This window comes from Panthera onca, chromosome A1 (genome assembly GCF_046562875.1).
Source record: "Panthera onca isolate mPanOnc1 chromosome A1, mPanOnc1 haplotype 2, whole genome shotgun sequence".
NCBI lineage: Eukaryota > Metazoa > Chordata > Mammalia > Carnivora > Felidae > Panthera > Panthera onca.
In genome coordinates this window covers 150,303,564-150,315,435 of record NC_138339.1, presented here as the reverse complement: position 1 = coordinate 150,315,435, position 11,872 = coordinate 150,303,564, and the positions used below count along the sequence as shown (strand labels likewise).

General features: G+C 46.5%; 1 long non-coding RNA gene across 2 annotated transcripts; it reads right to left on the bottom strand.

Moving 5' to 3' along the window:
• Window positions 1-4,671: 4,671 nt before the first annotated feature.
• LOC132680217 (uncharacterized) lies at window positions 4,672-8,805 on the bottom strand. Of its 2 annotated transcripts, none has more exons than XR_009610582.2 (4): window positions 8,300-8,805; window positions 7,149-7,348; window positions 6,488-6,547; window positions 4,672-5,097 (listed from the first exon to the last, which is right to left on the bottom strand). It is a non-coding gene; the product is annotated as an uncharacterized LOC132680217 (long non-coding RNA). The 2 variants fall into 2 exon arrangements; XR_009610583.2 differs by having other exon boundaries at window positions 4,672-5,546; window positions 8,300-8,389.
• Window positions 8,806-11,872: the final 3,067 nt, after the last annotated feature.

Genomic DNA, 11,872 nt, shown 5'->3' with positions numbered 1-11,872 from the left:
CAAGTTCACATGATCTGGGATGAAATCACCTACACTCAGCTTTCTTGTGACTCCATCATAAAGATGCCTCATGGGGAGGATCCCAATTTATGGTACAAAAAGATTAGGATGGGTGAAAATCTACAATACCGACACTCTTGCCAATCGTCAGAATAATGAGAAAAAGAAGAAGGAAGACAGGCTGACACTGGAAATACTCAATCCACCTCCTCAAGCAGGAGCACCAGCTGTCCAACCCATTTCCTGCTCCTCTGCCTCCACCAGAGGGCTCAAAAGCAAGTATAGAAAAAGACATGTTTTGCAGGAGGAACAGACAGGAGTCGGTGACAGCAGAATGTTAGTCCAAACTTTGAACCTGCTTCTGGCCTTGCTGGTGGCATCCCTACCAACACACCTCTGCCCCTGCCTTCCCCTCCTCTAGTTCCTGTACTACCAGCAAGGCTTCCACTGTCACAGTGGACTCCTATCCTATCCTCCACACCTCTGCCACTATCAGATCTTGCTTCCCCTACCCTCACTGTTGAGGAGCAAAAGTACCCCAGGCTGTTGGTTTGCAGCCTTATGAGGCTCAGAGTGGAGCATCTACCAAAGCAACATGAAAAGGCTCCAGGCCTGCTTTGGCGTTAAATTGCCCACTTGAGATTTCCCTATGGGAGCCCCAGGTAAAATTGTTGTGGAACAAAGTGATTAACTTTTAGTGGGTACAGATGTCACATATTCCATACTAAACATTGTTCTTTCAAGGAAGAGAGATATGTCTTCCTGAGTTATCAGTGTCAAACGTGATATAGATAATCCACTTTTATTCTACCTGAATTTATTAGTTAAATTCATGTTGTAATTATTGCTGTCAGCAAGGATTCCTGAAAGTGCTGAATGATTTTGCCTATTTTATTAAGTATTCGCTGGTTTCATGAAGTTTACTAGATCAAAGGGTAAGTTGAGTTAACGTCACTAGATGTCTAAGTCTTCCAAAGAAGCTAAAACATTAAACCATTCATTGCTAAACAGAGGTTTATCAGTTTTTGGCTTCTTATTATAGAGATGTAAAGGTAAATATGGGTGTATTGGAAACATGTTTCGTGCATTATGAAAGAGTTGTACTATGAAAGAACATGTTCTAAAAGTTACAAAATATTCATGAATTTGCTAACCTAAAGAATTCTCCTGTGATAATTCACAACTGGTCACTACTTAGTTTTCAGCAGATAAATGGAATTGAGACTGCTGAATATTATAAGGAACAATCTTTTATTTTTTTATTTTTGTTTATTTTTGAGAGAGAGAAAGAGAGAGCAAGCAGAGGTGGGGAAAAGATACAGAGAGAGATAAAGAATACCAAACAGCCTCTGTAATGTCAGTACAGAGCCTGACTTGGGGCCTGAACTCACAAATCATGAGATCATGACCTGAGCCAAAACCAAGCATTGGACGCTTAGCGAACTGAGGCACCAGGGCACCCCAAAGGAACAATCTTGTATGTAAAAAATCACGAGACATATATAGAAGGAATGAGAAGTGAGAATACATTTTTCTTGAAAGAAAAGAATGTAATTTTGCCATGAAACAAGAGAGATTATTTGGAAAGGGAAAAACTTAGGACCGAATCTCAATGAAAGAGAAAGTTGTAGGAGAATGTGAAGGCAAATTTTCAAAAAAAAAAAATTATGTATGGAAAGGACTGACTGACCTAACTTCAAGCTATATTACACAGCTGTAGTCATCAAGACAGTATGGTCCTGACATAAAAACAGGTACATAGATCAATGGAACAGAATACAAAACCCAGAAATGGATCCACAACTCTATGGTCTTCTAATCTTCAACAAAGCAGGGAAGAATGGCCAATGGGAAAAGGACCATCCCTTTAACATATGGTGTTGGGAAAACGGGACAGCAACATGCAGAAGAAGGAAACTGGACCACTTCCTTACAGTGTACACAAAAAGAAATCCAGACTGGATGCAAGACCTAAATGTGAGACAGGAAACCATCAAAATCCTAGAGAAGAACACAGGCAGCAAAATCTTTGTCTTTGGCCTTAGCAACTTCTTACCAGACACATCACCATAAGCAAGGAAAACAAAACCAAAAATGAACTATTGGGAATTCCTCAAGATAAAACATAAAACACCACCACCACCAACAACAACAACAAACAAAAACAAAACAAAAACTTCTGTGCAGTGAAGGAAACCATCAACAAAAGTAAAAGACAGCCTATGGAATGGGAGAAGATATTTGCAAATGACATATCCAATCAAGGTTATTATCCAGAATACATAAAGAAGTTATACAACTCGATGCCCCCAAAACAAAGAATCCAGTTAAGAAATGGGTAGAAGAGGCATGCTGGGTAGCACAGTTCTGTGTCCAACTCTTGATTTCAGCTCAGGGCACGATCTCATGGTTTATGGGATCGAGCCCTTCATCGGGTTCTGTGCCAACATCATGGAGCTTGCTTAGGATTCTCTCTTCTTTCTCTGTCTCTCCCCTATGTGTGTGCTCTCTCTCTCTCTCTCTCTCTCTCTCTGTCTCTCTCTCTCTGTCTCTCTCTGTCTCACGATAAATTAATACATCTTTTACAAATGAAATATAAGATATGAATAGACATTTTTGCAAAGAAGACATCGAGATGGCTAAAAGACACATGAAAAGATGCTCAACATCACTCATCATCAGGGAAATACCAATCAAAACCATGATGAGATCCCACCTCATCCCTATCAGAATGGTTAACATTAACAACACAAGACACAATAGGTGTGGTGAGGATTCAGGGAAAGAGGAAGTCTCTTGAACTGATGGTGGGATTGCAAACTGGTACAGCCACTCTGGAAAACTGTATGGAGGTGCCTGAAAAAGTTAAAAATAGAACGACCCTATGATCCAGCAATTACACTCCTAGTTACCCAAGCAAGAAGCAGAGGCCCAGCCTGCATCCTCCTCTGACCTGAAAGTAGGGACTGGCTGCTCTACTGAGAAGCAGAGCTATGGAACAGGAGGCACACAAGTGTCTGGGGTGTATCATCGGATGGGGCCTGAATGAGGCCCAGGCCTGGCCCTGCACCCAGGCTGGGGCAGGGGTGCTGTTCAGGAGGTCAGAATGAGGGGAGTGTGGGCTCTTCCCTGCCCCCTGGGTCACTCCCAGGTACCCCGATGACCTCAGTGCTGGCTTGTCCTCTGAATTCCTCAGGTATCCACTCAGTCCCAGGGGTCGCTCCCTTCCCAAATAAGGCCTTAACCTCATAAAGAGTCTGTAGATAGTATTGAGGAGGGCACCTTTTGGGATGAGCACTGGGTGTTGTATGGAAACCAATTTGACAATAAATTTCATATATTGAAAAAAAAAGAGTCTGTAGATATTGGAAACTGCAGGCTACACCTGAAAAATGTGTACAAATTATGTCTCAAAAATTGTGCTAGTTGTACCATTCTAAAGAAATAGAGATTAATGGTATACATGTACCCTTCAGTACAAGTATGAGAGTCAAAATATTGGAATTGGCCCAATTATTCAACTTGTAGAGACACAGAGTAAATGATGATGTGTGGCCACTGAGGATGCAGAAGGGGACAGGACTTGAGCCTGTCCATTGTGGGGACATCAGGTACTAAAGAGCATACTGATGGAACCCTCCCCGCCCAACCTGTAACACAACTCATACACACACACACACACACACACACACACACAAATTGCTGCACTCAAAGAGAAAGAACTGGAAGGATGGACCCCGTGTCTAATGGCAAATATTTCTTGACAGGGGTATATCATTTTCTTCATTTGTATTTGTATTTATTTATTTATTTATTTATTTATTTAATATTTTTTCCTAATTCTTAATTTTGAGAGGGAGAGAGAGAGAGAGAGAGAGAGAGAGAGAGAGAATCCTGAGGAGGGCTTCCTGCTGTCAGTGTAGAGCCTGATTTGGGGCTTGATCCCATGAACGATGAGATCATGACCTGAGACAAAATCAAGTCAGACACTCAACCAATTGTGCCACCTTGGCGCCTGTCATTATTCAAATTTTTATTTTTTATTTAAGAAACAACATCTGTATAAAACCTATATCAGTAGTAAATGAGAAGATTTCATATTTGAATTTGATATTTGTTTAATATGCACCTTAGACTAATTTAAAAATGGCCTGTCCAGGAAAATGAAAGGTCTTCAAGGTATTACTCTGTTCCAGACATTTCTCTTGTGGCTTTTGGCTCTCCAGTCAAACTTCTAAATGGGATCCTTATCCCAGATAATGAAGATATTTTAAGTAGGGGGCTTCACATAATCTTTGCTCTTTGGGGAATATTCCTGTGTCATAAAAATATTAGTTTCATTGAATATTTAACCAATTACTAATCACTCTCATGTTATGTAGCCAGACACAATAAGCCATGTTGTGTGATTGCACACACCTGAAAACCCCAGAGGAGCTAAAGCAGCAGAAACTGAGGCCAGTGGTTGCAGAGACCGGGGTGAGGGTTGAGCCATGGCTGATGGGTAGTATACATGTGTCTGTGATGGAAATGTTCTAGGAGTACATAATGGTCATGGTTGTATAATTCTGTGAATGTACGTAATGTCACGTCAATGTATAATTTAAAAAGATCAGAGTAAAGTTTTATCTGAAGTTATGTTTTATTTACAAAGAAAATATCTAAGGCCATTAAATATCTCTATACAAACCACAAAAATTACAAAGAACACAATGACAGCAGAAGGGCAGTCATCCTTTGGGGTTGCAGCCAACATGAGCCGCTGCTCTGGAGCTGAGGCTGGTTGCCCAGCTGCAGCAGGTGGTTGCTCCAGCCCGTCCATGACCTCGCCAGCTGGGGCTGGAGGCTGCTCAGGTTGTGGGTCCACCAAAGGGGCAGGTGGCTCTTCCAGCTCCTGACAGTGAATCAGAGCTAGGACTACCACTTCCACTGGTGGGGACGCTGAAGGGAGGGTCACCGCTTCCTCTAACTGCTGAGCTCCAGAATGAGTGGTGGCTTCAGGCAGCCTGGGCTGTGAAGCTGCAGTTGGCACCACAGAGATAGCGGGGGCTAGCTCCTGAGGGACATCTGGATCTTGCTCTGGAGCTGGTGCCATAGCTTCAAGAATAGAAACTGTCATCACCATGATTGCCATTCCATGGCCCTTCCAAATAAAGGAAACCTCTCCCGCAGACATTGTCATCTGAGTCAAAGAACCCACCAGGAAGAATTCTCCCCAGATGGCAGGCTAATGGAACAGTGATATGAGACTATGCACTCCTCCTAGCCCAACCGCAGTCTCAGGAAACATGCACTGTGTGGCATACCCTGTCCCCTCCTCATGCCCACATCTCCCACACAGAGTCCTCCTCACCCACAGACTCTGGCTCATTGGGCTCAAGGTATCTCCACAATGAGAAGAGAAAGTGGGCACGGCGCTCCAGCTCTGAGCCTTGCATGTTCAGCCCCACGTATGCCAGCAGCATTTTCAGGCTGAGGAATTCTGGGGCTGGAAAAATTCCTCAGGGTAGTAGTCCATCCAGGTGCCCAAAATGGAGGAGATAGCCCTGGCGATACAAAAGTAGCCAGAAGAATCAGGACGGGGTGCTCCTCCCGCACTGATGTTCAGGACATCCCTGTTGGACCTGGCCTCTATGCCTCCTGCTCCTGGCTGTCCAGAGGCTGTTCCTACACCTTGTCCACCTGTGATTTCGGAGTCCTGCTTGAGATAGTTTAGTCACTGAAGAGGGGCTGGCCAAAGTCTTTTTGACTGGGACCCATTAACCAATGATGTGGCCAAGTCTGTCCTTCTTGGGGAAGCCAGACATACTCCTTGGTGTGTCGACCTGCCTACCTCCCACTTGAACTGAACTCCGTGCGTGAGTGGCGGGGTGGTGTCAGGATGAGTCAGTGCCTTCACTGCACACACTAGTGCTCCATGAAAATCTGAACAAATATGGGACAAAGGGACTCTGTCTCTTACCTGGGCTTGCTGGGACCCTCCTCATACCTTAAACGTGACGACCTGTGCCTCTATGCTGCCTCATTCACTCAGTGCACATGTGGGTGTCCTCCCACTGACACTGGTCTCCCACAGGGTGGGAGATATCTGGTCCTTGAACCCTCACTGGGTCTCCTGAACACTTGCTAAGCACGCACTGTTGAAGTTCCATAAGGTGGTGAGCGTGCTGCTCCCCAAAACCTTTAATCTGGGTCCCCTGGTGGGGGTGGAGGCAGGGATGGGAGTGGGAAGGGATAGGGTTGGACTCTCTAAGGGGCTGACTCTGTCCTCTGGTGCCCTTTTCTATTTCACTGTGCCCACAGCCTATCCTCTAACCTACAGGACAGGACCCCTTTCCTTGCTTCCAAACAGAAGCCCTCAGACATTTGCCCTCTCACAGGACTCTCAGATGTGTGGGATGCTGGGTCCTGCAGCCCCTCCCCCCACAGTCCCGGCACTGCCCTCTTGGAGAAGGAAGGCCTTCTAGCATGACCTCAGCCTACTCACATTTTCTCCTGCTTCCAGGGTCCGCCATCCTCCTCAGTGTCAGGAAGGAAGCAGCCATATCTGGAGGAGGCCAGAAGGGCATCATATAAGCTGTCCTGTGGATATTACCTCTTGTCGTATCCAGGGTCACTGACTGCTGACTAGAATGGAGCTCTGGAGGGGAGGGTGCTGTCTGCTCTGTGCATTGGATCCCAGTCAGCTCCTACAGAAGTGCCTGCATGTAGTGGGGCTTCCTGTATGTTTGATGATTTTTAGGGCCCCATTCCACCCCATCACACATATTGGAGTGGGCCTGGGCCTCATGCTTATTCCCCAGTATTTTGCTCTGGTTTGCCCCAGGATTCATACCCCCACATGGAGCCTCACATCTCATTTTCAAATGGGAAAATAGCCCAACTCAAGATCTGGTGAAATTGAGTGATGAGGCAAAAACCTCATTATGGGGTAGAGGACAATGATATCCCAGGGAAGACACAGCCCTGCCAGCAGACCTTTCCACAGGGCCAGGGTCACTTTCCATGCAGGGGCCCATTGTGTCCCTGTAATTATTCTACCCTGATCAGAGAAACAAACTGAGACTCAGGAAGGTTTGGTGAATTTCCCTAGACTCAAAGCCTTAAGGGGCTGAATCAAACTGGGCTGCAGAGGGCAGGGTGCTCACCTCATAAACAATAGTTCCAGGACCTGTTGGGTGGTAGCAAAAGCTCTGTACGTGCCCAAGAATGTGCAGAGGTAGGTGTGGTCTCTCCCCAGGAAGGCAGGCACCAGGTGCTCCACTCACTGTTCCAATAGCATCCAGCCTCCTTCGATGGTCTACTCCACACAGTTCTCATTCTCATTCACGGGTGCGGCCTTTTTACCCTGAGGTAGAACAGAGGAGGGACACAAAGTCAGACACAGCACCATGGACATCAGGAGGGTTGGGGTCCAGAATGCAGACCAAAACCTCCAGCCCCGAGTGACTTGTGGCAAGAGTGAGACCTGGGTGCCCACAGTAGGAAAAAGGATCTTGGCATTCACATGAGAATTTGAGGTGGGGAATGACTGAACACATTAGGATCTGAGGTCAGATTGTTAGAGGAGTATGGACAGCACCTCCCCGCATTAACAGTATCGTCCCTGTGATTACCAACAACACACTCCATTCTAGAGATCAGAAAACAGAGGCATTTCCTGGGATGGGGTTGGAATCAGGATAATAGGACATGTAGGATGCTCAGTGCAGCACTGTGACATGGCAAAAGAAGAGAATCATGTGAAATCACCACAACTGTGAAGGGCTGAATGGGTGTGGTAACCAGTATCCCTTCTGGAATGTTGTCTAGGCAGTAAGGCCCCTGTTCCTGATCTGGAGGGGCTCCAGGGATGTTTTCCTTGGCAACCAAACTGAAGGGCAACAACATAATATCATGAACTGCAAGTCCCTTTGGGAAAATATCCCTGTTCATCATGATCATGTGCCAGATGTGGAGAAGGTATGGAAGGATGCCCAGGCCAACAGGAACTCTTGGAAAGAGGAGGTGGGAAAATATGTACAATAGTGCACACATGCTCTAGACAGAAGGGGACGTTAAATGGTTTCAGGTCTCTTTTCTGATATTCCTACAGACATGTGGAGAGTGACTTTTTATCTGGCCATGGCAAGGGCTGGGCCATGAGAACATGTTTGGGGAGGAGATCGGGTTCCAGGTTCATCTGGGGACAGGAGTCTATGAGGGAGTCCAGGGGAGTAGCAGTGTGGCTTCTGTGCCCTGGGATCCTTTCGCTGCCTCTGGGCCCTGGGTTTTGGGTCTCCCTGGTCCCTGCACTCACCCTGAGCCAGAACTTCATCCTGTTGGCAGCACAGGGCTTCCTTCTGTCCTTCAGAGAAGTAGAGCAGGGGATCTCATTATTCAGCTCCTGCCCCATCGCTGCAGTGTGTCTCTATAAAGACAATGCCCAGCAGCCAGGCAGGAGGCCTTAGAGCCCTGTCTGACAGCCTTTACTTGTCCTCAGACACTTGTGACTCCATTCCAGACATACAACACCACAGTGTGCACAGACCTCCACCAAAAAGGAAAAAGCAACACATCTTCAGGGCCTTTGATTAACTCTGGAACAGGTTAGAGGCACCACAGGGATCTCTTTTCCCTCCTTCCCATCATGGTGGCCATGATGGAACCACCAGGTTGTCCACTGCCATCCAACCTCTTCCAGTCCAGAACAAGACCTCCCCACATGTCCTGCTTTCCCTGCAAATGAACAGGAGGGGTTGGGGCTGCCCAGGATGGCTTAGAGCAGTGGCCTGACTTGAACTGGTCTGCTCTAGGCTGCTCTATGTACCTCCTGAAAAAGAGCCTGAGGCATCGTGAGCGTGGGTTAAGGAAACTTCCAATGTCCGAATAATCCTGCACACTGGGGTTTCTGGAAACCAGCGCCCCTGTAAGTCGAGTAACAACAAGAGAACATCTCTGTCACTGTCTGTGACTAGATGAGCCTGGTATTGGACCTTACTAGAACATGGTTGCCTGGTTACAGGGGTTCCATGTTCTGTTATGGTCTCTGATCAAGGAAGTGACTTCACTGCCTAGGATCCTCTGAGTCCCCTCCTGTGATAACACCTATGAAATAGTGCTCTGGTTTGCTGACTGCTCATCCCCTTCCTCCATGAAGTGTCACATGTGTACACAGTTATACCAATGTACCCCTCTCCACAGCCCCCTGCGAAGGTCTGGGTGCAGCCATGTTCCCGGCTTTGAGACATGTCTGGGTTCAGATACAACTCCTCATTCTTCCGTATCTGACCCCAGATAAGCGATTGTGTGTCTCAAGGGTGGTCTGTGTCTTTCCTGCACAATGGAGATTATTCTAGCATGTACTTCCTCAGGATGTCCTCAGATATATGTGAGATGATACCTATGAAATTGGAGGAGTGGTGTAGGGAATTCATCCAACCGCATTTACTTCGTCTCTTTACCTCCTCTGATTCTGCTGTTCGTCAGGTATCACCCTACAGTCCTTACTGGTGTGTGTTTGTGAGTGTGTGCGTGTGTTTGCATGTGTGTGTGTATGGGGTGTTGACTGGAGCTCACTTTCTGGACGCCCAAAAGACAACAACCCCCCTAGAAAGGGATGGCCAAAACCTTCCCAAGAGTATACGCTCTCTAAATTCCAAAGCAAACCCTACAGAAGGGATTGGAGCTGTGGCCTAGAAGGTCACAACTCACTTTTACCTCAGATTTGCCAGTTGTGTGCCAGGAGCCATTCCCTCCCTTCCCACTGGGTACAATGGGGACAGGGTGGCACTCAGTGGGTTGCCCTGGCCTGGGGTCCTCCTCAGAGAAGAACATGCTGGAATGTCTCCTGTCACACTCCTCTTCAACCTCACCCCCACGCCACCTCCATGTCTGCACACAGTTATGCTAACACAACCTTTTCCAGAGCCCCCTCAGAAAACCTGAACCAAGTCAAGGACCCCACCTTGAGGACATGGAGTTGGGTTCATGCTTGGTTCTTTTTACCAGCCTGTATTCTGGGCAAGGCATTGATCCTGTCAGGGTCTTCATTTATCCTCCCCTCAGTGACTCCCTGGGATCCCCACGTCCTGTGGACACATCCTTGTGTAACCCCCTTTCAGGAGTGTGGTCTAGACTTAGTGATTCACTTTTGTTCCACAGAAGATGTCAATGTAACCCAAAGCCCCCTCCAAGTTTTGGTGGTAAAATGTCCATGCACAGCCTTGGCTCACTCTGACCTGTGTTGTCTCTCAGATCCTCACACCGGGGAACAAACCCCTGTGTTGAATAATGACACAGACAGGTACATATAGCCTAACCCTGAGAGACAACAGACAGGATATGAATTCTGCCATACCCTGAAGTGAGCTCAGGGGTTGAGTGAAGCAGGTCCTGCCTCAGTGCTGACAGCAGCCCCAAACTCCTGAGAGGCTCTGTCAGGAGCCACCAGATGAGCATTGCTGAATTCCTGGTCCCCCGAGACTGTGAGACAGTAAGTGTTTATGGGAAAGCCACTAACGGTGGGGGAATATTGTCACACAGCACTAGTAGCAGAGTACTGAAAATGTCCTCCTGCCCCAGGCCCTGGCCCTCCTCACCCTCCCTCTCTGCTGTCCTCCCCCACTCCGGTCTCCCTGGTCTCCTTTCAAATGTCCACTCTGACAACACCGACCTCTGCCTCTGAGTGTCTGCACCACTGTGCCTTCTGCCAGGCTACATATACTTGGATTTGTGCAGGGCTGACTCGTTCTTGCACTGCTGCAGGAAATATTAATGTTTCCTCAGCACAGACTTGTCAGACCCACACCTAGTGGAGCTCAGGACCCAGTTGTAGCACCTCGATTTTTTTCTATGGAGTCATTGCTCATGTCATTCCCATTTTTGTTTCATGTTCTTTCCATCTTCCTATCTAGACCTTCAGCTCCTGGAGGGAAGACCTAGCTGCCTTATCAGCACTGGCACTATCTGAATGCTCAGATATTCATTCCAGTGGCTGAATGAAGAGGTAAGGGGATCCATCCTACCATTTAGCAGCTCAGTCATTATAGCCTAATTTACTTGGGTCATTTTTCAGTACTTATTTTACTGATTTTGAGTCAACTGTACTCCTAACATGGGGTGCAAAAGCAAGACTCCAAGATCAAGAGCCTCTTGTACTACTGACTGAAACAGCCATTTTTAAGGGAACTAGACTGATATCGAAGTTAACTTGTAGGTTACCATTTTGTAGGTATATTAGGTTATGCTGGATTACTAGAGAACTCCCCAAAATTTCTCTAGCATGTCCCCATAGGTTCCCCCCATGACAATTCTGGGTGTGCGTTCAGGTTGGAGTTAAACTACTTCATGTGGTCATTCAGGAACCCCGAGTTCCTCCATTTTGTCCCTTCTCCATCCCTAGGATATCACATAATTTGCAACTATCAACACATGTAGTATGAGAACAGAGACATGCACATGGGAGGATGTTATTGGCCAGGTCTGGTTTGTCTAAAATGTCCATCTTTACACTTATTCCTTGCCTGTTTTTAATATAATTTATTGTCAAATTGGCTAACACATAGTGCATATACAGTGTGCTCTTGGTTTTTGGGGTAGTTTCCTGGTGGTTCATCATGTACATACAACACCCAGTACATGTCCCAACAAGTACCCTACTCAGTGCTCAGCCTCCATTTTCCTCTCTCCTCCACCCCAATGTTCTTTCTTTGTTTTAAAGGCAAGGAATTTAAGTAATGATCTATGAGAAAATATGTCCCACAGGCATAGAAACAGTATCATTAGATCTGCACCACAAAATATACAAAAGGTAATTCCTATGACTGAAGGAAAATATTCTACCTGAATTACAGGTTACATGAAGGAAAAAAGAAGAGTAATGATATATGTG